General features: G+C 47.9%; 2 long non-coding RNA genes across 2 annotated transcripts in view; one reads left to right on the top strand and one right to left on the bottom strand.

The window, feature by feature from the left end:
- LOC128704678 (uncharacterized) overlaps positions 1–21,748 on the top strand; it is a 40,779-nt gene extending 19,031 nt beyond the window's left edge. The window contains exons 2-3 of the long non-coding RNA XR_011390985.1: positions 16,754–16,864; positions 18,855–21,748. This is a non-coding gene — a long non-coding RNA (uncharacterized lncRNA). The remainder of the gene's footprint in view (positions 1–16,753; positions 16,865–18,854) is intronic.
- Positions 21,749–25,649: 3,901 nt separating this feature from the next.
- On the bottom strand, positions 25,650–26,228 carry LOC138851101 (uncharacterized). Its single transcript, XR_011390984.1, has 3 exons — positions 26,070–26,228; positions 25,873–25,952; positions 25,650–25,772 (listed from the first exon to the last, which is right to left on the bottom strand). It is a non-coding gene; the product is annotated as an uncharacterized lncRNA (long non-coding RNA).
- Between the last annotated feature and the right edge of the window lie 1,668 nt (positions 26,229–27,896).

The following is a 27,896-nucleotide window of genomic DNA, read 5'->3' as shown; positions in this document are numbered from 1 at the left end:
GGATAGGCAGTGAGGATAGTGAGGATAGTAGTGGAGGTGATAGTGAGGATAGGTAGGAGGATAGTAAGGACAGTGAGATAGTAGGAGATAGGTAGGAGGAGCAGGAGGACAGTGGAGGATAGTGAGGATAGGTAGGAGGAGAAAGAGAGGAGAGTAGTGAGGATAGTGTGAGTGATAGGTGAAAGACAGTGAGGATAGGTAGTGGAGGATATAGGAGGATAGTAGTGGAGGACAGTGAGACAGGTAGTGAGACAGGAGTGATAGGTAGGAGGATAGTGAGGATAGAGTGGAGTGATAGCAGGATAGCAGGAGGATAGTGAGGATAGGTAGTGAGGACAGTGAGGATAGGAGGAGAACAGGAGGATAGGTAGAGTATATAGTGGGAGGATAGGTAGTGGAGGTGATAGTGAGGATAGTGGAGGATATGTGAGGATAGGTAGTGGAGGATAGTGAGGATAGTAGTGGAGGATAGAGTGATAGGCAGGAGGATATAGTGAGGATAGGTAGTGAGGACAGTGAGGATAGGCAGTGAAGGATAGTGAGGATAGGCAGTGAGGATAGTGAGGATAGTAGTGGAGGATAGTGAGTGATAGGTAGTGGAGGATAGTGAGGATAGGTGGAGGATAGTGAGGATAGGAAGTGGAGAATAGTGAGGATAGTAGAGGATAGTGAGGATAGTGGAGGATAGTGAGGATAGGAAGTGGAGAATAGTGAGGATAGGAAGTGGAGAATAGTGAGGATAGGTAGTGGGGGATAGTGAGGATAGGTAGTGGAGGATAGTGAGGATAGGTAGGAGGGGATAGTGAGGATAGGCAGGGAGAATAGTGAGGATAGGTAGAGGAGGATAAAGATAGTAGGAGGATAGTGAGGATAGGTAGTGAGGTTAGTGAGGATAGGTGGGTGGACGATAGTGAGGATAGGTACTGAGGATAGTGAGGAGAGGTAGTGGATAGTGAGGATAGGTAGTAGAGGATAGTGAGGATAGGTAGTGGAGGATAGTGAGGATAGGTAGTTGAGGATAGTGAGGGACATGTAGTGAAGGATAGAGGATAGGTAGTGGAAGGATAGTGAGGATAGGTAGTGGAGGATAGTGAGGATAGGTAGGAGGATAGTGAGGATAGGTAGTTGAGGATAGTGAGGATAGGTAGTGGAGGAGCAGTGAGGATAGGTAGGAGGACAGTGAGGATAGGTAGTGGAGGACAGAGATAGGAAGTGGAGAACAGTGAGATAGGTAGTGGAGGATAGTGAGGATAGGTAGTGGAGGATAGAGATAGGTAGTGGAGGATAGTGAGGATAGGTAGTGGAGGAGAGGAGGATAGGTAGTGGAGGATAGTGAGGATAGGTAGTGGAAGATAGTGAGGATAGGTAGTGGAGGAGATAGTGAGGATAGGTAGGAGGAGGTGAGGATAGGTAGGAGGATAGTGAGATAGGAGTGGAGGATAGTGAGGATAGGTAGTGGAGGATAGTAAGGATAGGTAGGAGGATAGTGTGATAGGTAGGAGGATAGTGAGGATAGTGAGGATAGTGAGGATAGTGAGGATAGTGAGGATAGTGAGGATAGTGAGGATAGGTAGGAGGAGCAGTGGATAATAGGTAGGAGAAGAAAGAGATAGTAGGAGGATAGTGAGATAGGTAGTGAGGATAGGAGGACAGGTAGTGATAGTGAGGACAGGTAGTGGAGGATAGTGATATAGGTAGTGGATGATAGTGAGATAGGTAGGAGGATAGTGAGGATAGGTAGGAGGATAGTGAGGATAGGTAGGAGGTGATAGTGAGATAGTAGTGAGATAGTGAGGATAGGTAGTGAGAATAGTGAGGATAGGTAGAGGAGGATAGTGGAGATAGGTAGTGAGGATAGTGAGGATAGGTAGTGGAGATAGTGAGGATAGGTAGTGGATGATAGTGAGGATAGGTAGTGGAGGATAGTGAGGATAGGTAGTGGAGGATAGTGAGGATAGGTAGTGAAGGATAGTGAGGATAGGTAGTGGAGGAGAGTGACGATAGGTAGTGGAGTATAGTGAGCATAGGTAGTGGAGGATAGTGAGGATAGGTAGTGAGGATAGGAGATAGGAAGTGGAGAATAGTGAGGATAGGTAGTAGAGGATAGTGAGTGATAGGTAGTGGAGATAGTGAGGATAGGAAGTGGAGAATAGTGAGGATAGGAAGTGGAGAATAGTGAGGATAGGTAGTGGGGGATAGTGAGGATAGGTAGTGGAGGATTGTGAGGATAGGTAGTGGAGGATAGTGAGGATAGGTAGTGGAGAATAGTGAGGATAGGTAGAGGAGGATAGTGAGGATAGGTAGTGGAGGATAGTGAGGATAGGTAGTGGAGGTTAGTGAGGATAGGTAGTGGACGATAGTGAGGATAGGTACTGGAGGATAGTGAGGAGAGGTAGTGATGATAGTGAGATAGGTTGTGGAGGAGTAGTGGAGATAGGTAGTTGATGATAGTGAGGATAGGTAGGAGGAGAGTGAGGATAGGTAGTGGAGGATAGTGAGGATAGGTAGTGAAGGATAGTGAGGATAGGTAGTGGAGGATAGTGAGGATAGGTAGTGGAGGATAGTGAGGATAGGTAGTGGAGGATAGTGAGGATAGGTAGTGGAGGATAGTGAGGATAGGTAGTGGAGGATAGTGAGGATAGGTAGTGGAGGATAGTGAGGATAGGTAGTGGAGAATAGTGAGGATAGGTAGTGGAGGATAGTGAGGATAGGTAGTGGAGGATAGTGAGGATAGGAAGTGGAGAATAGTGAGGATAGGAAGTGGAGAATAGTGAGGATAGGTAGTGGGGGATAGTGAGGATAGGTAGTGGAGGATAGTGAGGATAGGTAGTGGAGGATAGTGAGGATAGGTAGTGGAGGATAGTGAGGATAGGTAGTAGAGGATAGTGAGGATAGGTAGTAGAGGATAGTGAGGATAGGTAGTAGAGGATAGTGAGGATAGGTAGTAGAGGATAGTGAGGATAGGTAGTAGAGGATAGTGAGGATAGGTAGTAGAGGATAGTGAGGATAGGTAGTGGAGGATAGTGAGATAGGTAGTGGAGATAAAGAGATAGGGGAAGTGAGAATAGTGAGGATAGGTAGTGGAGGATAGTGAGGATGGGTAGTGGAGGACAGTGAGGATAGGAAGTGGAGAATAGTGAGGATAGAAGTGGAGAATAGTGAGGATAGGTAGGAGGATAGTGAGGATAGGCAGTGGAGGATAGTGAGGATAGGTGAGGATAGTGAGGATAGGTAGTGGAGGATAGTGAGGATAGGTAGTGGAGGATAGGGAGGATAGGTAGTGGAGGATAGTGAGGAGTAGGTAGTAGAGGATAGTGAGATAGGTAGTAGTGATAGATAGTGAGGAGTAGGTACCATGATAGTGAGGATAGGTAGTGGAGAATAGTGAGGATAGGTAGTGAGGATAGTGAGGATAGGTAGTGGAGGATAGTGAGGACAGGTAGTGGAGGATAGTGAGGATAGGTAGGAGGATAGTGAGATAGGTAGTGGAGGATAGTGAGGATAGGTAGTGGATATAGTGAGGATAGGTAGGAGGATAGTGAGGATAGGAAGTGAGAATAGTGAGATAGGTAGTATGATAGTGAGGATAGGTAGAGGATAGTGAGGATAGGTAGTGGAGGATAGTGGAGATAGGTAGTGGAGGATAGTGAGGATAGGCAGGGAGGTGATAGTGAGGATAGGTAGTAGAGGATAGTGAGGATAGGTAGTGGAGGATAGTGAGGATAGGTAGTAGAGATAGTGAGGATAGGTAGAGGATAGAGGATAGGTAGTGAGAGCAGTGAGGATAGGTAGTGGAGGATAGTGAGGATAGGTAGTGGAGAATAGTGAGGATAGGTAAAGAGATGAGGAGATAGGTAGTGGAGATAGTGAGGACAGGTAGGAGATAGTGAGGATAGGTAGTGGAGGATAGTGAGGATAGGTAGTGGAGATAGTGAGGATAGGTAGTGGAGGAGCAGGAGGAGAGGAGTGGAGGATAGTGAGGATAAAGTGAGAATAGTGAGGATAGGTAGGAGATAGTGAGGATAGTAGGAGAATAGTGAGGATAGGTAGTGAGGATAGTGAGATAGTAGTGGAGGATAGTGAGGATAGTAGGAGATAGTGAGGATAGGTAGTGGAGAATAGTGAGGATAGGTAGTGGAGGATAGTGAGGATAGGTAGTGGAGGTGATAGTGAGGATAGGTAGTGAGGATAGTGAGGATAGGTAGGAGGATAGTAAGGATAGTAGTGGAGGATAGTGAGGATAGGTAGGAGGATAGTGAGGATAGGTAGGAGGATAGTGAGTGATAGGTAGTGGAGGATAGTGAGGATAGGTAGTGGAGATAGTGAGGATAGTAGTGGAGGATAGTGAGGATAGGTATGGAGGATAGAGGATAGGTAGGGAGAATAGTGAGATAGGTAGTGGAGGAGTTAGTGAGGATAGGTAGTGGAGGATAGTGAGGATAGAAGAGATAGTAGATAGGTAGTGAGGAGGTGAGGAGAGGTAGGAGGATAGTGAGGATAGGTAGGAGATAGTGAGATAGGTAGGAGGATAGTGAGATAGGTAGTGGAGGATAGTGAGGATAGGTAGGAGGATAGTGAGGATAGGTAGGAGGATAGTGAGGATAGTAGGAGGATAGTGAGGATAGGTAGGAGGATAGTGATAGTAGGAGGATAGTATATAGGTAGTGGAGGATAGTGGAGGATAGGTGTAGTGGAGTGATAGTGGAGGGATAGGGGTGTAGTGGAGGATAGCAGAGGATAGGCGAGGATAGGTGTTTATAAGGTGGGTATTTTTAATATGTTTGCTTACGCAGACCCAGAACGTGCCGCCCACCCACCCACCCAGAACGTGCCGCCCACCCACCCACCCAGAACGTGCCGCCCACCCACCCACCCAGAACGTAAACACTCCACCCGTTCCCGAACGTGCCGCCCACCCACCCACCCAGAACGTGCCCAATTCACCCAGAACGTGCCACCCACCCACCCAGAACGTGCCGCCCACCCACCCACCCAGAACGTGCCGCCCACCCACCCAGAACGTGCTGCCCTCCCACCCACCCAGGACGTGCCGAAGAACGTGCCGCCCGCCCACCCACCCGTTCAGAACGTGCGCCGCCCACCCACCCGCCCAACGCCAACACCCAGAACGTGCTGCCCTCCCACCCACCCAGGACGTGCCGAAGAACGTGCCCACCCACCCACCCACCCAGAACGTGTCGCCTACTCCACCCACCCAGAACGTGCCGTCCACCCACCCACCCAGAACGTGTCACCCACCCACCCACCTATGGTCCCGTGGCTGGGTTGGTAGCGCACTTAGCTCACACATTCATGTCGGGGTTCGATCCCCGCGCCAAAGTGAAATCAGGACGTTTTCCTAAGGCACCTAAGCGTCGCGTTCACCTGGCAGGAAGTAGGTACCTGCAAGTTATCACCACACCTGCCGTCAGTGTTCACCCAGCAGCAGAAATTCCGCGTTAGTCACTCCTACACCCGCTGTCAGTGTTCACCTAGCAGGCAGGTACCTGGGCGTTAGGTCACTTTACACCTGCTGTCGTCAGTGTTCATCTTGGCAGTAGGTACGTGGTGTTAAATACCACCTGCTGTCAGTGTTCACCTAGCAGTAAGTAGGCACCTGGGTGTTAGTCACCTTACACCTGCTGTCAGTGTTCATCTGGCAGCAAGTAGGTACCCAAGTGTTAGTCACCTTTGACACCTGCCGGTCAAAAGTTCACTACAGTAAGTAGGTACCTGGGTGTTAGTTACCTTACACCTGCTGTCAGTGTTCACCTGGCAGTAAGTAGTGAGATAAGGAACGCTAACAGTACGAAAGCTGTTGTTGTTACTGCTGACACCGCTGCTGACACTAGCTGTGGTGTCAGCAGTGTAGAAGGTATGAGTACAATTACCGCAGGATGTAGCTGTGGGTCACTATGTACCTTCATTAAGTACCACTGCGACATAGAACCTCCTGTCTAGTGCTGCCAGAGTTCTTTTAAGTTGCTGTTTGTGTTTGTCTGTGTTTGGTTGAGGTACAGTCCCTGGACCCATTATGTACCTCTGTAATGTTGAGGTACAGTCCCTGGACCCATTATGTACCTCTGTAATGTTGAGGTACAGTCCCTGGACCCATTATGTACCTCTGTAATGTTGAGGTACAGTCCCTGGACCCATTATGTACCTCTGTAATGTTGGAGGCACCGTCCCCGGACCCATTATGTACCTCTGTAATGTTGAGGTACAGTCCCTGGACCCATTATGTACCTCTGTAATGTTGAGGTACAGTCCCTGGACCCATTATGTACCTCTGTAATGTTGAGGTACAGTCCCTGGACCCATTATGTACCTCTGTAATGTTGAGGTACAGTCCCTGGACCCATTATGTACCTCTGTAATGTTGAGGTACAGTCCCTGGACCCATTATGTACCTCTGTAATGTTGAGGTACAGTCCCTGACCCATTATGTACCTCTGTAATGTTGAGGTACAGTCCCTGGACCCATTATGTACCTCTGTAATGTTGAGGTACAGTCCCTGGACCCATTATGTACCTCTGTAATGTTGAGGTACAGTCCCTGGACCCATTATGTACCTCTGTAATGTTGAGGTACAGTCCCTGGACCCATTATGTACCTCTGTAATGTTGAGGTACAGTCCCTGGACCCATTATGTACCTCTGTAATGTTGAGGTACAGTCCCTGGACCCATTATGTACCTCTGTAATGTTGAGGGACAGTCCCTGGACCCATTATGTACCTCTGTAATGTTGAGGTACAGTCCCTGGACCCATTATGTACCTCTGTAATGTTGAGGTACAGTCCCTGGACCCATTATGTACCTCTGTAATGTTGAGGTACAGTCCCTGGACCCATTATGTACCTCTGTAATGTTGAGGTACAGTCCCTGGACCCACTATGTACCTTTGTAATGTTGAGGTACAGTCCCTGGATCCACTATGTACCTCTCTAATGTTGAGGTACAGTCCCTGGACCCATAATGTACCTCTGTAATGTTGAGGTACAGTCCCTGGACCCATTATGTACCTCTCTAATGTTGAGGTACAGTCCCTGGACCCATTATGTACCTCTGTAATGTTGAGGTACAGTCTCTGGATCCATTATGTACCTCTGTAATGTTGAGGTACAGTCTCTGGACCCATTATGTACCTCTGTAATGTTGAGGTACAGTCCCTGGACCCATTATGTACCTCTGTAATGTTGAGGTACAGTCCCTAGACCCATTATGTACCTCTGTAATGTTGAGGTACAGTCTCTGGACCCATTATGTGCCTCTGTAATGTTGAGGTACAGTTCCTGAACCTAACATGTACCTCTGTAATCTTTTGACTACCACCCACACCATGGGTATGGTTCAACTACCACCCACACCATGGGTATGGTTCAACTACCACTCACAACATGGGTATGGTGTGTCTACCACTCACACCATGGGTATGGTGTGTCTACCACTCACACCATGGGTATGGTGTGACTAGCACTCAAACCATGGGTATGGAGGGACTACCACCCACAAAATGGGTATGGTGTGTCTACCACTCACACCATCGGTATGGTGTGACTACCACTCACACCATGGGTATGGAGTGACTACCACCCACACCATGGGTATGGTGGGTCTACCACTCACACCATGGGTATGGTGTGACTCCCACCCACACCATGGGTATGGTGTGACTACCACCCACACCATGGGTATGGTGTGACTACCGACCACACCATGGGTATGGTGTGACTACCGCCCACACCATGGGTATGGTGTGACTACCGCCCACACCATTGGTATGGTGTGACTACCGCCCACACCATGGGTATGGTGTGACTACCGCCCACACCATGGGTATGGTGTGACTACCACCCACACCATGGGTATGGTGTGACTCCCACCTACACCATGGGTATGGTGTGACTACCACCCACACCATGGGTATGGTGTGACTCCCACCCACACCATGGGTATGGTGTGACTACCACCCACACCATGGGTTAGGTGTGACTACCACCCACACCATGGGTATGGTGTGACTCCCACCCACACCATGGGTATGGTGTGACTCCCACCCACACCATGGGTACGGTGTGACTCCCACCCACACCATGGGTATGGTGTGACTCCCACCCACACCATGGGTATGGTGTGACTCCCACCCACACCATGGGTACGGTGTGACTCCCACCCACACCATGGGTATGGTGTGACTCCCACCCACACCATGGGTATGGTGTGACTCCCACCCACACCATGGGTATGGTGTGACTCCCACCCACACCATGGGTACGGTGTGACTCCCACCCACACCATGGGTATGGTGTGACTCCCACCCACACCATGGGTATGGTGTGACTACCACCCACACCATGGGTATGGTGTGACTCCCACCCACACCATGGGTATGGTGTGACTCCCACCCACACCATGGGTATGGTGTGACTCCCACCCACACCAAGGGTATGGTGTGACTCCCACCCACACCATGGGTATGGTGTGACTACCACCCACACCATGGGTATGGTGTGACTCCCACCCACACCATGGGTATGGTGTGACTCCCACCCACACCATGGGTATGGTTTGACTCCCACCCACACCATGGGTATGGTGTGACTACCACCCACACCATGGGTATGGTGTGACTCCCACCCACACCATGGGTATGGTGTGACTCCCACCCACACCATGGGTACGGTGTGACTCCCACCCACACCATGGGTATGGTGTGACTCCCACCCACACCATGGGTATGGTGTGACTACCACCCACACCATGGGTATGGTGTGACTCCCACCCACACCATGGGTACGGTGTGACTCCCACCCACACCATGGGTATGGTGTGACTCCCACGCACACCATGGGTATGGTGTGACTCCCACCCACACCATGGGTATGGTGTGACTACCACCCACACCATGGGTATGGTTTGACTACCACCCACATCATGGGTATGGTGTGACTACCAACCACACTATGGGTATGGTGTGACTACCAACCACACCATGGGTATGGTGTGACTCCCACCCACACCATGGGTATGGTGTGACTCCCACCCACACCATGGGTATGGTTTGACTCCCACCCACACCATGGGTATGGTGTGACTCCCACCCACACCATGGGTATGGTTTGACTCCCACCCACACCATGGGTATGGTGTGACTACCACCCACACCATGGGTATGGTGTGACTACCACCCACACCATGGGTATGGTGTGACTACCACCCACACCATGGGTATGGTGTGACTACCACCCACACCATGGGTATGGTGTGACTCCCACCCACACCATGGGTATGGTGTGACTCCCACCCACACCATGGGTATGGTTTGACACCCACCCACACCATGGGTATGGTGTGACTCCCACCCACACCATGGGTATGGTGTGACTCCCACCCACACCATGGGTATGGTGTGACTCCCACCCACACCATGGGTATGGTGTGACTACCACCCACACCATGGGTATGGTGTGACTCCCACCCACACCATGGGTATGGTGTGACTCCCACCCACACCATGGGTATGGTGTGACTCCCACCTACACCATGGGTATGGTGTGACTACCACCCACACCATGGGTATGGTGTGACTCCCACCCACACCATGGGTATGGTGTGACTCCCACCCACACCATGGGTACGGTGTGACTCCCACCCACACCATGGGTATGGTGGGTAAGGTTCAACTACCACCCACACCATGGGTATGGTTCAACTACCTCCCACACCATGGGTATGGTTCAACTACCACCTACACCATTTGTATGGTTCAACTACCACCCACACCATGGGTATGGTTCAACTACCACCCACACCATGGGTATGGTTCAACTACCACCCACACCATGGGTATGGTTCAACTACCACCCACACCATGGGTATGGTTCAACTACCACCCACACCATGGGTATGGTTCAACTACCACCCACACCATGGGTGTATAGTGGTGTTGTACAGTGGTGTATAGTGGTGTCGTACAGTGGTGTATAGTGGTGTTGTACAGTGGTGTATAGTGGTGTCGTACAGTGGTGTATAGTGGTGTTGTACAGTGGTGTATAGTGGTGTCGTACAGTGGTGTATAGTGGTGTTGTACAGTGGTGTATAGTGGTGTTGTACAGTGGTGTATAGTGGTGTTGTACAGTGGTGTATAGTGGTGTTGTACAGTGGTGTATAGTGGTGTTGTACAGTGGTGTATAGTGGTGTTGTACAGTGGTGTATAGTGGTGTCGTACAGTGGTGTCGTACAGTGGTGTATAGTGGTGTTGTACAGTGGTGTATAGTGGTGTTGTACAGTGGTGTATAGTGGTGTTGTACAGTGGTGTATAGTGGTGTTGTACAGTGGTGTATAGTGGTGTTGTACAGTGGTGTATAGTGGTGTTGTACAGTGGTGTATAGTGGTGTTGTACAGTGGTGTATAGTGGTGTTGTACAGTGGTGTATAGTGGTGTTGTACAGTGGTGTATAGTGGTGTTGTACAGTGGTGTATAGTGGTGTCGTACAGTGGTGTATAGTGGTGTCGTACAGTGGTGTATAGTGGTGTTGTACAGTGGTGTATAGTGGTGTCGTACAGTGGTGTATAGTGGTGTCGTACAGTGGTGTATAGTGGTGTTGTACAGTGGTGTATAGTGGTGTTGTACAGTGGTGTATAGTGGTGTTGTACAGTGGTGTATAGTTGTGTTGTACAGTGGTGTATAGTGGTGTCGTACAGTGGTTTATAGTGGTGTCGTACAGTGGTGTATAGTGGTGTCATATAGAGAGTATATGGCAGTTTACCTGTCTGCAACAGCAATATTGATCAAGGTTAATATTTATGTCTGAGTCGAGGAGTGGCGCCAGTACCGTGTGTGTGTGTGTGTGTGTGTGTGTGTGTGTGTGTGTGTTGTGTGTGTGTGTGTGTGTGTGTGTGTGTGTGTGTGTGTGTGTGTGTGTGTGTGTGTGTGTGTGTGTGTGTGTGTGTGTGTTGTGTGTGTGTGAACAATTAAGTTATACTGTTTATACCTGAGGTATACTCGGAAGTATACCTGGATGGTGTTCTGGGGGTCAGCGCCCCCGTAACACGGTCCATGACCAGGCCTGGTGGTGGATCAGGGACTGATCAACCAGGCTGTTACTGCTGGACGCACGTAAACCAACGTAGGAACCACAGCCTGGCTGGTCAGGTACTGACTTTGTGTCTGTTCAGCTCCCTCTTGAAGACAACCAGGGGTCTTGAAGGCAACTAGGGGTCTTGAAGACAACCAGGGGTCTTGAAGACAACCAGGGGTCTTGAAGACAACCAGGGGTCTTGAAGACAACCAGGGGTCTTGAAGACAACCAGGGGTCTTGAAGACAACCAGGGGTCTTGAAGACTGCCAGGGGTCTTGAAGACAACCAGGGGTCTTGAAGACAACCAGGGGTCTTGAAGACAACCAGGGGTCTTGAAGACAACCAGGGGTCTTGAAGACAACCAGGGGTCTTGAAGACAACCAGGGGTCTTGAAGACAACCAGGGGTCTTGAAGACAACCAGGGGTCTTGAAGACAACCAGGGGTCTTGAAGACAACCAGGGGTATTGAAGACAACCAGGGGTTTTGAAGACTGCCAGGGGTCTTGAAGACAACCAAGGGTCTTGAAGACAACCAGGGGTCTTGAAGACAACCAGGGGTCTTGAAGACAACCAGGGGTCTTGAAGACAACCAGGGGTCTTGAAGACAACCAGGGGTCTTGAAGACAACCAGGGAACTTTAAGACAACCAGGGGTCTTGAAGACAACCAGGGGTCTTGAAGACAACTAGGGGTCTTGAAGACAACCAGGGGTCTTGAAGACAACCAGGGGTCTTGAAGACAACCAGGGATCTTGAAGACAACCAGGGGTCTTGAAGACAACCAGGGGTCTTGAAGACAACCAGGGATCTTGAAGACAACCATGGGTCTTGAAGACAACCAGGGGTCTTGAAGACAACCAGGGGTCTTGAAGACAACCAGGGATCTTGAAGACAACCAGGGGTCTTGAAGACAACCAGGGGTCTTGAAGACAACCAGGGGTCTTGAAGACAACCAGGGGTCTTGAAGACAACCAGGGGTCTTGAAGACAACCAGGGGTCTTGAAGACAACCAGGGGTCTTGAAGACAACCAGGGATCTTGAAAACAACCAGGGGTCTTGAAGACAACCAGGGGTCTTGAAGACAACCAGGGATCTTGAAAACAACCAGGGGTCTTGAAGACAACCAGGGGTCTTGAAGACAACCAGGGATCTTGAAGACAACCAGGGGTCTTGAAGACAGCCAGGGGTCTTGAAGACAACCAGGGGTCTTGAAGACAACCAGGGGTCTTGAAGACAACCAGGGGTCTTGAGGACAACCAGGGGTCTTGAAGACAACCAGGGGTCTTGAAGACAACCAGGGATCTTGAAGACAACCAGGGGTCTTGAAGACAACCAGGGGTCGTGAAGACAACTAGGGGTCTTGAAGACAACCAGGGATCTTGAAGACAAGGAGGGGTCTTGAAGACAACCAGGGATCTTGAAGACAACCAGGGGTCTTGAAGACAACCAGGGGTCTTGAAGACAACCAGGGATCTTGAAGACAACCAGGGGTCTTGAAGACAACCAGGGGTCTTGAAGACAACCAGGTGTCTTGAAGACAACCAGGGATCTTGAAGACAACCAGGGGTCTTGAAGACAACCAGGGGTCTTGAAGACAACCAGGGGTCTTGAAGACAACCAGGGATCTTGAAGACAACCAGGGGTCTTGAAGACAACCAGGGGTCTTGAAGACAACCAGGGGTCTTGAAGACAACCAGGGGTCTTGAAGACAACCAGGGGTCTTGAAGACAACCAGGGGTCTTGAAGACAACCAGGGGTCTTGAAAACAACCAGGGGTCTTGAAGACAACCAGGGGTCTTGAAGACAACCAGGGGTCTTGAAGACAACCAGGGGTCTTGAAGACAGCCAGGGGTCTTGAAGACAACCAGGGGTCTTGAAGACAACCAGGGGTCTTGAAGACAACCAGGGGTCTTGAAGACAACCAGGGGTCTTGAAGACAACCAGGGGTCTTGAAAACAACCAGGGGTCTTGAAGACAACCAGGGGTCTTGAAGACAACCAGGGAACTTGAAGACAACCAGGGGTCTTGAAGACAACCAGGGGTCTTGAAGACAACTAGGGGTCTTGAAGACAACCAGGGGTCTTGGAGACAACCAGGGATCTTGAAGACAACCAGGGATCTTGAAGACAACCAGGGGTCTTGAAGACAACCAGGGGTCTTGAAGACAACCAGGGATCTTGAAGACAACCAGGGGTCTTGAAGACAACCAGGGGTCTTGAAGACAACCAGGGGTCTTGAAGACAACCAGGGATCTTGAAGACAACCAGGGGTCTTGAAGACAACCAGGGGTCTTGAAGACAACCAGGGAACTTGAAGACAACCAGGGGTCTTGAAGACAACCAGGGGTCTTGAAGACAACTAGGGGTCTTGAAGACAACCAGGGGTCTTGAAGACAACCAGGGGTCTTGAAGACAACCAGGGATCTTGAAGACAACCAGGGGTCTTGAAGACAACCAGGGGTCTTGAAGACAACCAGGAGTCTTGAAGACAACCAGGGGTCTTGAAGACAACCAGGGGTCTTGAAGACAACCAGGGAACTTGAAGACAACCAGGGGTCTTGAAGACAACCAGGGGTCTTGAAGACAACTAGGGGTCTTGAAGACAACCAGGGGTCTTGAAGACAACCAGGGGTCTTGAAGACAACCAGGGAACTTGAAGACAACCAGGGGTCTTGAAGACAACCAGGGGTCTTGAAGACAACTAGGGGTCTTGAAGACAACCAGGGGTCTTGAAGACAACCAGGGGTCTTGAAGACAACCAGGGATCTTGAAGACAACCAGGGGTCTTGAAGACAACCAGGGGTCTTGAAGACAACCAGGGATCTTGAAGACAACCAGGGGTCTTGAAGACAACCAGGGGTCTTGAAGACAACCAGGGATCTTGAAGACAACCAGGGGTCTTGAAGACAACCAGGGGTCTTGAAGACAACCAGGGATCTTGAAGACAACCAGGGGTCTTGAAGACAACCAGGGGTCTTGAAGACAACCAGGGGTCTTGAAGACAACCAGGGGTCTTGAAAACAACCAGGGGTCTTGAAGACAACCAGGGGTCTTGAAGACAACCAGGGAACTTGAAGACAACCAGGGGTCTTGAAGACAACCAGGGATCTTGAAGACAACTAGGGGTCTTGAAGACAACCAGGGGTCTTGGAGACAACCAGGGATCTTGAAGACAACCAGGGATCTTGAAGACAACCAGGGGTCTTGAAGACAACCAGGGGTCTTGAAGACAACCAGGGATCTTGAAGACAACCAGGGGTCTTGAAGACAACCAGGGGTCTTGAAGACAACCAGGGATCTTGAAGACAACCAGGGGTCTTGAAGACAACCAGGGGTCTTGAAGACAACCAGGAGTCTTGAAGACAACCAGGGGTCTTGAAGACAACCAGGGGTCTTGAAGACAACCAGGGAACTTGAAGACAACCAGGGGTCTTGAAGACAACCAGGGGTCTTGAAGACAACTAGGGGTCTTGAAGACAACCAGGGGTCTTGAAGACAACCAGGGGTCTTGAAGACAACCAGGGAACTTGAAGACAACCAGGGGTCTTGAAGACAACCAGGGGTCTTGAAGACAACTAGGGGTCTTGAAGACAACCAGGGGTCTTGAAGACAACCAGGGGTCTTGAAGACAACCAGGGATCTTGAAGACAACCAGGGGTCTTGAAGACAACCAGGGGTCTTGAAGACAACCAGGGATCTTGAAGACAACCAGGGGTCTTGAAGACAACCAGGGGTCTTGAAGACAACCAGGGATCTTGAAGACAACCAGGGGTCTTGAAGACAACCAGGGGTCTTGAAGACAACCAGGGATCTTGAAGACAACCAGGGGTCTTGAAGACAACCAGGGGTCTTGAAGACAACCAGGGGTCTTGAAGACAACCAGGGGTCTTGAAGACAACCAGGAGTCTTGAAGACAACCAGGGGTCTTGAAGACAACCAGGGGTCTTGAAGACAACCAGGGATCTTGAAGACAACCAGGGGTCTTGAAGACAACCAGGGGTCTTGAAGACAACCAGCGATCTTGAAGACAACCAGGGGTCTTGAAGACAACCAGGGAACTTGAAGACAACCAGGGGTCTTGAAGACAACCAGGGGTCTTGAAGACAACTAGGGGTCTTGAAGACAACCAGGGGTCTTGAAGACAACCAGGGATCTTGAAGACAACCAGGGGTCTTGAAGACAACCAGTGGTCTTGAAGACAACCAGGGATCTTGAAGACAACCAGAGGTCTTGAAGACAACCAGGGATCTTGAAGACAACCAGGGGTCTTGAAGACAACCAGGGGTCTTGAAGACAACTAGGGGTCTTGAAGACAACCAGGGGTCTTGAAGACAACCAGGGGTCTTGAAGACAACCAGAGGTCTTGAAGACAACCAGGGGTCTTGAAGACAACCAGGGTTCTTGAAGACAACCAGGGGTCTTGAAGACAACCAGGGGTCTTGAAGACAACCAGGGGTCTTGAAGACAACCAGGGGTCTTGAAGACAACCAGGGGTCTTGAAGACAAACAGGGGTCTTGAAGACAAACATGGGTCTTGAAGACAACCAGGGGTCTTGAAGACAACCAAGGGTCTTGAAGACAACCAGGGGTCTTGAAGACAACCAGGGGTCTTGAAGACAACCAGGGGTCTTGAAGACAACTAGGGGTCTTGAAGACAACCAGGGGTCTTGAAGACAACCATGGGTCTTGAAGACAACCAGGGGTCTTGAAGACAACCAGGGGTCTTGAAGACAACCAGGGGTCTTGAAGACAACCAGGGGTCTTGAAGACAACCAGGGGTCTTGAAGACATCCAGGGGTCTTGAAGACATCCAGGGGTCTTGAAGACATCCAGGGGTCTTGAAGACAGCCAGGGGTCTTGAAGACAGCCAGGGGTCTTGAAGACAGCCAGGGGTCTTGAAGACAACCAGGGATCTTGAAGACAACCAGGGGTCTTGAAGACAACCAGGTGTCTTGAAGTCAACCAGGGGTCTTGTAGACAACCAGGGGTCTTGAAGACAACCAGGTGTCTTGAAGACAACCAGGGGTCTTGAAGACAACCAGGGGTCTTGAAGACAACCAGGGGTCTTGAAGATAACCAGGGGTCTTGAAGACAACCAGGTGTCTTGAAGACAACCAGGGGTCTTGAAGACAACCAGGTGTCTTGAAGGCAACCAGGGGTCTTGAAGACAACCAGGGGTCTTGAAGACAACCAGGGGTCTTGAAGACAACCATGGGTCTTGAAGACAACCAGGGGTCTTGAAGACAACCAGGGGTCTTGAAGACAACCAGGGGTCTTGAAGACAACCAGGGGTCTTGAAGACAACCAGGGGTCTTGAAGTCAACCAGGTGTCTTGACAACCAGGGGTCTTGACAACCAGGGGTCTTGACAACCAGGGGTCTTGACAACCAGGGGTCTTGACAACCAGGGGTCTATTGGTAATCCCCGTTATGTATGCTGGGAGTCAGATGAACAGTCTTGGGCCCCTGACACTTATTTTGTTGTCTCTCAGTGTACTCGTGGCACCACTGCTTATCACTGGGGGAATGTTGCATCTCCTGCCCAGTCTCTTGCTCTCATAGGGAGTGATTTCAGTGCACAGATTTGGGACTAGTCCCAGACTTTAGCACTCTAGGATTTTCCATATGCATATTATTTTTTTGTATTTCTAAATGCTATTGTGTTTTTTTTTCAGTTTAATCAAGTACTGTGAAGAACACGAACACGTAGATGTATTGGTGACAGGTATCAGCCAATCAGAGAATCCCTTTAAGGAGAACAAGGCCTGTATCATCTTGTGATGTTGGTGAGTAATTAGGTACCTGACTCAAGAAATCGTAATGACACGATTGCAAATAAACCATACCCCCGGCCGGGATTGAACCCGCGGTCATAGAGTCTCAAAACTCCAGACCGTCGCGTTAGCCACTAGACCAGCTAGCCACAATAAGATTCATCCAACTAGGTATATTTCTACACCATAGGAAGGTTAACACAGGCACCTCTGTGACCACAAATGCAAGTTTTTACAGACGGGCTGGAGTTTTGAGACTCTATGACCGCGGGTTCAATCCCGGCCGGGGGTATGGTTTAATTAGGTACCTGCTACGGAAGGCCTACTTACCCACGTGAAGCAGGTAAGTAAGTAAGTAAGTAAGTAAGTAAGTAAGTAAGTAAGTTTATTCAGGTATACACAATACAGTTACATAGAATTATCATACATAGCAGCATATGTGTAGAGAACCTGGGATAACACAAAAAAGTCAGACAGAGTGACTTATTTCCATTGTGGTCCATTTTTTACCCTCCGGTTTAGCCTAATGACACACCTAGTCAGGTCACTTCCACTTAAGGAGCACGGCATCGGACCTAGTAACACAAGCTAGTCAGGTCCAACTCACACCCACCCACACCCACTCATGTATTTATCTAACCTATTTTTAAAGCTACACAACGTTTTGGCCTCTATAACTGTACTTGGGAGTTTGTTCCACTCATCCACAACTCTATTACCAAACCAGTACTTTCCTATATCCTTCCTGAATCTGAATTTTTCCAACTTAAAACCATTGCTACGAGTCCAGGTTACACTTGATGCTATATATAGTGCTTTAGTAATATCCAAATAACTTTAACAAGTGCAGGGTGGAGAAATGTGTTGGCAGCTCGGAACTGAAATATTGTACAGAAGAACCCAACATATAGGGCTCTGGTGGCCTGGTGGTTAACGCTCTCGCTTCACACGGTGAGGGCCTGGGTTCGATTCCCAGCCAGAGTAGAAACATTGGACGTGTTTCTTTCCACCTGTTGTCTATGTTCCCCATCAGTAAAATGGGTACCTGGGTGTTAGTCGACTGGTAAGATAAGATAAGATTTCGTTCGGATTTTTAACCCCGGAGGGTTAGCCACCCAGGATAACCCAAGAAAGTCAGTGCGTCATCGAGGACTGTCTAACTTATTTCCATTGTGGTCCTTAATCTTGTCCCCCAGGATGCGACCCACACCAGTCGACTAACACCCAGGTACCTATTTGCTGCTAGGTGAACAGGACAACAGGTGTAAGGAAACGTGTCGAAATGTTTCCACCCGCCGGGAATCGAACCCGGGCCCTCCGTGTGTGTGAAGCGGGAGCTTTAGCCACCAGGCCACCGGGCCACCTGGTGTGGGTCGCATCCTGGGACACTGACCTAAGGAGGCCTGGTCATAGACCGGGCCGCGGGGGCGTTGACCCCCGGAACTCTCTCCAGATAAACTCCAGATAGATCGTGATAGATAGTAGACTTATATAGACCATAGCTGACGTCAGTGACCTACTGCTATATAGAAAGTTTCACATTTCCCGGAAATTAGGTCAAGTTTGTCCCCAGGATGCCACCCACACCAGTCACCTAACACCCAAGTACCCATTTTACTGATACGTGAGTAGGGACAGCAGGTGTAAGGTGACTAACACCCAGATACCTACTTACCGCTAGCTGAACAGTAACAGCAGCTGTCTTAAGGAAATACACCCGTACCAGGGGTCGAACCCCGGACCTCAGTGTGTGAACTGAGTGCACTACCAACCCAGCTACGGTTCAGTCTGACTTAGAAAGCATATTGACTGGGTTTTCACTCTACTTATCCATGCTAGTTATGCTTAGCCTAGGCTAGGCATAACTAATATGGGTTCTAATCCTCTCTGTTAGCCAAAACGTTGATTTTTCTAGTATTCTTGTTAGTTTAATTAGTTTTTTGTATATATACACATGTACATATATTCTGTGGATTAATATTTGATTTTTTTTTTTTGACAGATGTGATGGATTAGCGTCAAGACGGTGGTGTACAAGTGTACATGGAGTGTACACGGAGTGTACAACAGTAGCAGTATTCACTACATATACCTGAGTGATCTATGGATTCTTATGGAGAGTTAAAATGTATTTAGAGTATGGAAGTGTGTGCGTGTGTACACTAGGGTGACATGTGTACAGATCAACGGAGGTCCTCGTCAAGGACGTGAAGCATCTCATGTACGTGGCTCACTGTGCAGGCTGTACTGTACACTTCCTTATACTGTGTGTATCAGCCAGTAAGTTCAGGATCAACAATGATTTTATATCAGGTGTAGAGCGTGTGGGAGGTGTTAGTTACCTAGCATCTGCTGTGTCCATGTTTATAGTCTGGCCTTAAGCCCCAAAGGTTGTATTGCCTTCTAAAAGCCAGCTACAGATCTTTCCCCAGCTGGTACGCCTTCTAAAAGCCAGCTACAGATCTTTCCCCAGCTGGTACGCCTTCTAAAAGCCAGCTACAGATCTTTCCCCAGCTGGTACGCCTTCTGAAAGCCAGCTACAGATCTTTCCCCAGCTGGTACGCCTTCTGAAAGCCAGCTGCAGAACCTTCCCCAGCTGGTACGCCTTCTGAAAGCCAGCTGCAGAACCTTCCTCTGCTGGTACGCCTTCTAAAAGCCAGCTGAAGATCTTTCCCCAGCTGGTACGCCTTCTGAAAGCCAGCTGCAGAACTTTCCCCAGCTGGTACGCCTTCTAAAAGCCAGCTCCTGAACTTTCCCCAGCTGATACGCCTTCTAAAGGAAGTTGCAAGACTTTCCACAGCTGGTATGCCTTTTTTAAGAGGGACCTTCCCCAGCTGGTGTACTGCCTTCAAGCTACTTGCAGAACCTTCCCCAGCTGGTGAAATACCTGCTAAGAGCCAGCTGCAGGTGGGGCTACTTCAGGAGCCTCAGTTGGCTTGACCCTTGTCTGATTAAACCAGTTTGCTAGAAGACTTCCTGTGTCCTCCTGTGAGACATTTTCCACTGGAAACACTAAGACTGGTTCATCTAGGCAAGAAAGTGCGGACGAACACTGTATTTGCTAGTGTAACCATCATGTCAGTACCTATCTGTAGTTACAGCAACAGTATCAGTGGTTACAGGAGCATAGAAATGCTCAGAGCGCCCCGTATTGAGTATTATAATTGAAAGTACCACAGGATGCGACCCACATCAAATAGGGGCGCCAATGGTAGGGAGATCCCTCTGGTCACACCCAGTGTCACTACCCAGTGTAGGACGCAGTGTGACACTTGCCTAGGTTAAACTACAGCTGTAGAATATTACACATGTCAGGATATACATTTCCTACTCACAAAATGACGTAAATGTTTCAGTATTTTCGGCTGAGGTTATAGATGCAGACTTATCGTCTGAGTAGTAAGTCACCTGTTACAAGCTGTCATTTACATTACTCACTGTTATAGCTGTCAGCTGCTGCATTTTTATACTAGTAGTTATAGAGGGAGTGTGTGGCTGTTGCTGTCACCTACTGTAGTGTAAACACACAGCTCTCTGTAAGGTTCTTGTAGTGTGTCAATTTGAAAGTTGAGAAGCTGTCTCTTCTAGCCTCTGCCCAGTCTTCTTTCCCTTCTTCTTCTTCTACTTTCTCCTCTACTTCTTCAACTTCTACTACTACGTCTTCCTCTACTTCATCTTCTCCTCCTCCTGCTGCTCCTCCTGCTACTGCTGCTTCTTCTCCTCCTCTTTATTCTCTTCCCTTTACATTCCCAGCATCATCATGCCCTTCATCACAGTGTGATATTTCTTCATGTCCCTCTAGGTCCTCATCCTTTTCGTTCGACTCCTCTCTTTTTCCCCCTTCGTCATCTTTTTCTTATTCATCCACTTCTCTCACCTCCTCATCTCTCTCTTCTTCGTCTTCTGCACCCCATATACATCAGTTATCTTCCTATCCCATTCAATTAACAGATATTTCTCTCCATGATCTATCCAATTCCTCTCCTCAGTCTTGCTATGTTTCAACTTCAGTTCTCGACTCTACTGCATTTCCTCTCTTTATTCTCGCTGTTATTGTCTTATTGTTGGCCCTGTCTACTTTCCTCCTATTCCTGTTTGTTATCCAATCTTGTCTTACTTCCCAGTTAGCATTATTATTCTCATTATGGTGGTTCGTCTTGACTAACGCCATGTCCAGTAGTTCCTTCTTAAGTTGCTTCTACCTGGCTTTCGCTATTGTGTTTACATCCACCATTACTCTTCACTCTGTCTTCCTTCGTGTATTTCAACGCAACTTGAAAGGAGGAGTAGACTACCTTGGACCTCAGCTAGACGTAGGAGCAAGCCTGGTTACCACAACACAGGTACCTTCACCCTAGTACCGGAAAGAATACCAGGTCTTCACCATCCCAGGGCTCTACCAACATGCATGACTGCTGTGTGACCCACGTCGAGACACACTTGTCCTGTTTTCTGACAAACCTAACCTGACCTAACCCAACCTAACCTAACCTACCAAAAGCTCCAGCTGTGAGTCATCATATAACTAAGACTCACGTCAGGAAACAATTGTCCTGTTTCCTGACAAACAAAACCTAACCTAACCTAACCTAACCTGACCTGACGTATAATGGTGAACATCGAGTAAATATTATATGATATGGAGAAAAGCATTCTTTCCACTTTAATACACTATACATCACTAGACTTTACTATGTATACAAAAGAAATCGATGAAAAAGACACTTATTCAGCACTTGGGAATGTTAGTAAGTTTAGGTACAGGTACACAGAAATATAATTATCATATATAGTAACATATGTGTAAATTACCCACAAGAACAACCCAAAGAAGTCAGACTTATTTCTATTGTAGTCCTTGTTTATCCAGAGTAAATATTACCGCATGCTGCACAAGGGTTTTATTCATCACATGCGGGGTTTTTAAACCATTTATACTTAAAACATACAGAATAAACCACTTTATAGAGTAAAGCAATGTACTGAAGCCACGGGAGAAATCCCAAGCAGTATTTAAGATTTCAGTGGAATATATTTGGCTTCTTTAAGATGTATGTAATGCCAATATATGTTAAAAAGTGAGCAAATAGGGCAAGATTTTTTAAAGGAAGCATTCCCACCATCAGGGATTTTATTAGACTAAATATAGTTAAAATTAAGGCGGATTTCAACTTAAGGCACCTAAAATGGAGGAATATAGCAAATAATATTGTTGCAGTAATAACCCCAGGAGGCAGCTCTGATGAAAACTCACACTCACGCGAGCTTTTAAATCTCTGCACAAAATTCAATTTAAACCAGCAAATAATAGAGCCTACTAGACTGGAGAATACACTAGACCTCATCTTCACTAACAATGATGATCTGATAAGAAATATCACCATATCAAAAACAATATACTCAGATCACAACATAATTGAGGTTCAGTCATGTATGCGCGGAGCCCCAGACCGACATAATGAGATTAGTCACGAGGGAGCATTCACCAAATTCAACTTCAATAACAAAAACATAAAGTGGGACCAAGTAAACCAAGTCCTAACCGATATAAGCTGGGAAGATATACTAAGCAACACAGACCCCAACTTATGCCTAGAACAGATTAACTCGGTAGCACTCGATGTATGCACAAGGCTTATTCCTCTAAGAAAAAGGAGGAGTAGATGTAAAACAGAAAGAGACAGGCGCTCCCTTTACAGGCGACGGAAAAGAATAACAGAGCGGCTAAAAGAGGTCAATATATCTGAAATGCGTAGGGAGACACTGGTCAGAGAAATAGCAAGCATCGAACTTAAGCTAAAAGAATCCTTTAGGAGTCAGGAATCGCGGGAAGAACTAAAAGCCATAAATGAAATCGAAAGAAACCCAAAGTATTTCTTCTCCTATGCCAAATCAAAATCGAGAACAACGTCCAGTATTGGGCCCCTACTTAAACAAGATGGGTCCTACACAGATGACAACAAGGAAATGAGTGAGCTACTCAAGTCCCAATATGACTCAGTTTTTAGCAAGCCGCTAACCAGACTGAGAGTCGAAGATCAAAATGAATTTTTTATGAGAGAGCCACAAAATTTGATTAACACAAGCCTATCCGATGTTATCCTGACGCCAAATGACTTCGAACAGGCGATAAATGACATGCCCATGCACTCTGCCCCAGGGCCAGACTCATGGAACTCTGTGTTCATCAAGAACTGCAAGAAGCCCCTATCACGAGCCTTTTCCATCCTATGGAGAGGGAGCATGGACACGGGGGTCGTCCCACAGTTACTAAAAACAACAGACATAGCCCCACTCCACAAAGGGGGCAGTAAAGCAACAGCAAAGAACTACAGACCAATAGCACTAACATCCCATATCATAAAAATCTTTGAAAGGGTCCTAAGAAGCAAGATCACCACGCATCTAGAAACCCATCAGTTACACAACCCAGGGCAACATGGGTTTAGAACAGGTCGCTCCTGTCTGTCTCAACTATTGGACCACTACGACAAGGTCCTAAATGCACTAGAAGACAAAAAGAATGCAGATGTAATATATACAGACTTTGCAAAAGCCTTCGACAAGTGTGACCATGGCGTAATAGCGCACAAAATGCGTGCTAAAGGAATAACAGGAAAAGTCGGTCGATGGATCTATAATTTCCTCACTAACAGAACACAGAGAGTAGTCGTCAACAGAGTAAAGTCCGAGGCAGCTACGGTGAAAAGCTCTGTTCCACAAGGCACAGTACTCGCTCCCATCTTGTTCCTCATCCTTATATCCGACATAGACAAGGATGTCAGCCACAGCACCGTGTCTTCCTTTGCAGATGACACCCGAATCTGCATGACAGTGTCTTCCATTGCAGACACTGCAAAGCTCCAGGCAGACATCAACCAAATCTTTCAGTGGGCTGCAGAAAACAATATGAAGTTCAACGATGAGAAATTTCAATTACTCAGATATGGTAAACATGAGGAAATTAAATCTTCATCAGGGTACAAAACAAATTCTGGCCACAAAATAGAGCGAAACACCAACGTCAAAGACCTGGGAGTGATCATGTCGGAGGATCTCACCTTCAAGGACCATAACATTGTATCAATCGCATCTGCTAGAAAAATGACAGGATGGATAATGAGAACCTTCAAAACTAGGGAGGCCAAGCCCATGATGACACTCTTCAGGTCACTTGTTCTATCTAGGCTGGAATATTGCTGCACACTAACAGCACCTTTCAAGGCAGGTGAAATTGCCGACCTAGAAAATGTACAGAGAACTTTCACGGCGCGCATAACGGAGATAAAACACCTCAATTATTGGGAGCGCTTGAGGTTCCTAAACCTGTATTCCCTGGAACGCAGGAGGGAGAGATACATGATTATATACACCTGGAAAATCCTAGAGGGACTAGTACCGAACTTGCACACGAAAATCACCCACTACGAAAGCAAAAGACTTGGCAGACGATGCACCATCCCCCCAATGAAAAGCAGGGGTGTCACTAGCACGTTAAGAGACCATACAATAAGTGTCAGGGGCCCGAGACTGTTCAACTGCCTCCCAGCACACATAAGGGGGATTACCAACAGACCCCTGGCAGTCTTCAAGCTGGCACTGGACAAGCACCTAAAGTCAGTTCCGGATCAGCCGGGCTGTGGCTCGTATGTTGGTTTGCGTGCAGCCAGCAGCAACAGCCTGGTTGATCAGGCTCTGATCCACCAGGAGGCCTGGTCTCAGACCGGGCCGCGGGGGCGTTGACCCCCGGAACTCTCTCCAGGTAAACTCCAGGTATGCAAGTTAGGTTAATATGTTAATTATGCAGCCCATAACCATCCTGTGGGAGGTACATAATGGGTCCAGGGACTGTAGCTCAACATTACAGAGGTACATAATGGGTCCAGGGACTGTACCTCAACATTACAAAGGTACATAATGGGTCCAGGGACTGTACCTCAACATTACAGAGGTACACAATGGCTCCAGGGACTGTAGCTCAACATTACAGAGGTACATAATGGCTCCAGGGACTGTAGCTCAACATTACAGAGGTACATAATGGCTCCAGGGACTGTAGCTCAACATTACAGAGGTACATAATGGGTCTAGGGACTGTACCTCAACATTACAAAGGTACATAATGGATCCAGGGACTGTACCTCAACATTACAGAGGTACATAATGGGTCCAGGGACTGTACCTCAACATTACAGAGGTACATAATGGCTCCAGGGACTGTACCTCAACATTACAAAGGTACATAATGGGTCCAGGGACTGTAGCTCAACATTACAGAGGTACATAATGGGTCTAGGGACTGTACCTCAACATTACAGAGGTACATAATGGGTCCAGGGACTGTAGCTCAACATTACAAAGGTACATAATGGGTCCAGGGACTGTAGCTCAACATTACAGAGGTACATAATGGGTCTAGGGACTGTACCTCAACATTACAAAGGTACATAATGGGTCCAGGGACTGTACCTCAACATTACAGAGGTACATAATGGGTCTAGGGACTGTACCTCAACATTACAGAGGTACATAATGTGTTCAGGGACTGTAGCTCAACATTACAGAGGTACATAATGGCTCCAGGGACTGTACCTCAACATTACAGAGGTACATAATGGCTCCAGGGACTGTAGCTCAACATTACAGAGGTACATAATGGGTCTAGGGACTGTACCTCAACATTACAGAGGTACATAATGGATCCAGGGACTGTACCTCAACATTACAGAGGTACATAATGGGTCCAGGGACTGTAGCTCAACATTACAGAGGTACATAATGGGTCTAGGGACTGTACCTCAACATTACAGAGGTACATAATGGGTCTAGGGACTGTACCTCAACATTACAAAGGTACATAATGGGTCCAGGGACTGTAGCTCAACATTACAGAGGTACATAATGGGTCTAGGGACTGTACCTCAACATTACAATGGTACATAATAATGGGTCTAGGGGTCAACATTACAGGGACTGTACCTCAACATTACAGAGGTACATAATGGGTCTAGGGACTGTACCTCAACATTACAGAGGTACATAATGTGTTCAGGGACTGTAGCTCAACATTAGAGGTACATAATGGCTCCAGGGACTGTACCTCAACATTAAAAAGGTACATAATGGCTCCAGGGACTGTACCTCAACATTGCAGAGGTACATAATGGGTCCAGGGACTGTATGTGTTCAGGGACTGTAGCTCAACATTACACTGTACCTCAACATTACAAAGGTACATAATGGCTCCAGGGACTGTACCTCAACATTGCAGAGGTACATAATGGGTCCAGGGACTGTACCTCAACATTACAGAGGTACATAATGGCTCCAGGGACTGTACCTCAACATTGCAGAGGTACATAATGGCTCAAGGAACTTGGCCCGAAAGTTTTGACAGCTGAACGAGGTACAAAGGTATTGAACCCCAGATAGATCTGGTCACATGATCGATCGTATGTACAACATCTGGGTACCTTTGTTAACCAAACATTTCGCCTACATTATCAGTCCCTCAGGCTTGGGGAAAAGTGTTTAAGGTGGTCAGTCCCTCAGCCTGGAGAAGAGTTCGGCTACACAGAAGGTTTTTTCAGTCAGATATAGAGGCAGCAACAGTAATGAAAGTAAGTTGGTGCAATCAGTCCCTCAACTTGTCATCAATAAAGACATCCAGCTGTTGACTATGGGTTTTAATCTTCAAGCTGTGAGTATTTTATGTTATTTTACACAGATGTGAGGACTGAGGAGCGAGCCTGCAGCACAGAACCTTGATTTGGAGCCCTTTAAAAAGTGCTTGCTGGTGGTGGTGGTGGTGCTGGTGGTGGTGGTGGTGGTGCATGTGGGGGGGTTGCTGGTGGTGCTGGCGGTGCTTGTGGTGCTTGTGGTGGTGCTGGTGGTGTTAGACACTGTCACACAATTACCACCTACCACAATGGTCTTACCATTAAGATGATGTGTAGCTTGCAATATTAGCCTTTATTGACTTGTGTATGTGTGTACTCACCTATTTGTGGTCGCAGGGGTCGATTCATAGCTCCTGGCCCCCGCCTCTTCACTAGTCTCTACTAGGTCCTCTCTCTCCCTGCTCCATGAGCTTTATCATACCTCGTCTTAAAGCTATGTATGGATCCTGCCTCCACTACATCACTACCCAGACAATTCCACTTCCTGACTACTCTGTGGCTGAAGAAATACTTCCTAACATCCCTGTGATTCATCTGAGTTTTCAACTTCCAACTGTGTCCCCTTGTTGCTGTGTCCAATCTCTGGAACATCCTGTCTCTGTGCACCTTGTCAGTTCCTCGCAGTATTTTCTATGTCGTTATCATGTCTCACCAAACCCTCCTGTGTGTGTGTCGGCTTCTCACTTTTTTTTAATATTCTTGTCAATAAATTTACCAGTAAAACGTGTTCTTATTAGCCTTTTAATATACAATATTGTTGGTTATGGTGTTCCAGGACTGATTCTTCGGTGGAACACCATGGTGGTGTTGCTTGTGTTGTGTCAGAGTGCTGGAACATCATGGTGGTGTTGCTTGTGTTGTGTCAGAGTGCTGGAACACCATGGTGGTGTTGCTTGTGTTGTGTCAGAGTACTGGAACATCATGGTGGTGTTGCTTGTGTTGTGTCAGAGTACTGGAACACCATGGTGGTGTTGCTTGTGTTGTGTCAGAGTGCTGGAACATCATGGTGGTGTTGCTTGTGTTGTGTCAGAGCACTGGAACACCATGGTGGTGTTGCTTGTGTTGTGTCAGAGTACTGGAACATCATGGTGGTGTTGCTTGTGTTGTGTCAGAGTACTGGAACACCATGGTGGTGTTGCTTGTGTTGTGTCAGAGTACTGGAACATCATGGTGGTGTTGCTTGTGTTGTGTCAGAGTACTGGAACACCATGGTGGTGTTGGTTGTGTTGTGTCAGAGTGCTGGAACACCATGGTGGTGTTGCTTGTGTTGTGTCAGAGTACTGGAATACCATGGTGGTGTTGCTTGTGTTGTGTCAGAGTACTGGAACACCATGGTGGTGTTGCTTGTGTTGTGTCAGAGTACT

Source organism: Cherax quadricarinatus, chromosome 100, assembly GCF_038502225.1.
Source record: "Cherax quadricarinatus isolate ZL_2023a chromosome 100, ASM3850222v1, whole genome shotgun sequence".
NCBI lineage: Eukaryota > Metazoa > Arthropoda > Malacostraca > Decapoda > Parastacidae > Cherax > Cherax quadricarinatus.
The sequence above is the reverse complement of the archived record's forward strand: the minus strand, read 5'-3'. Positions and strand labels throughout refer to the sequence as shown.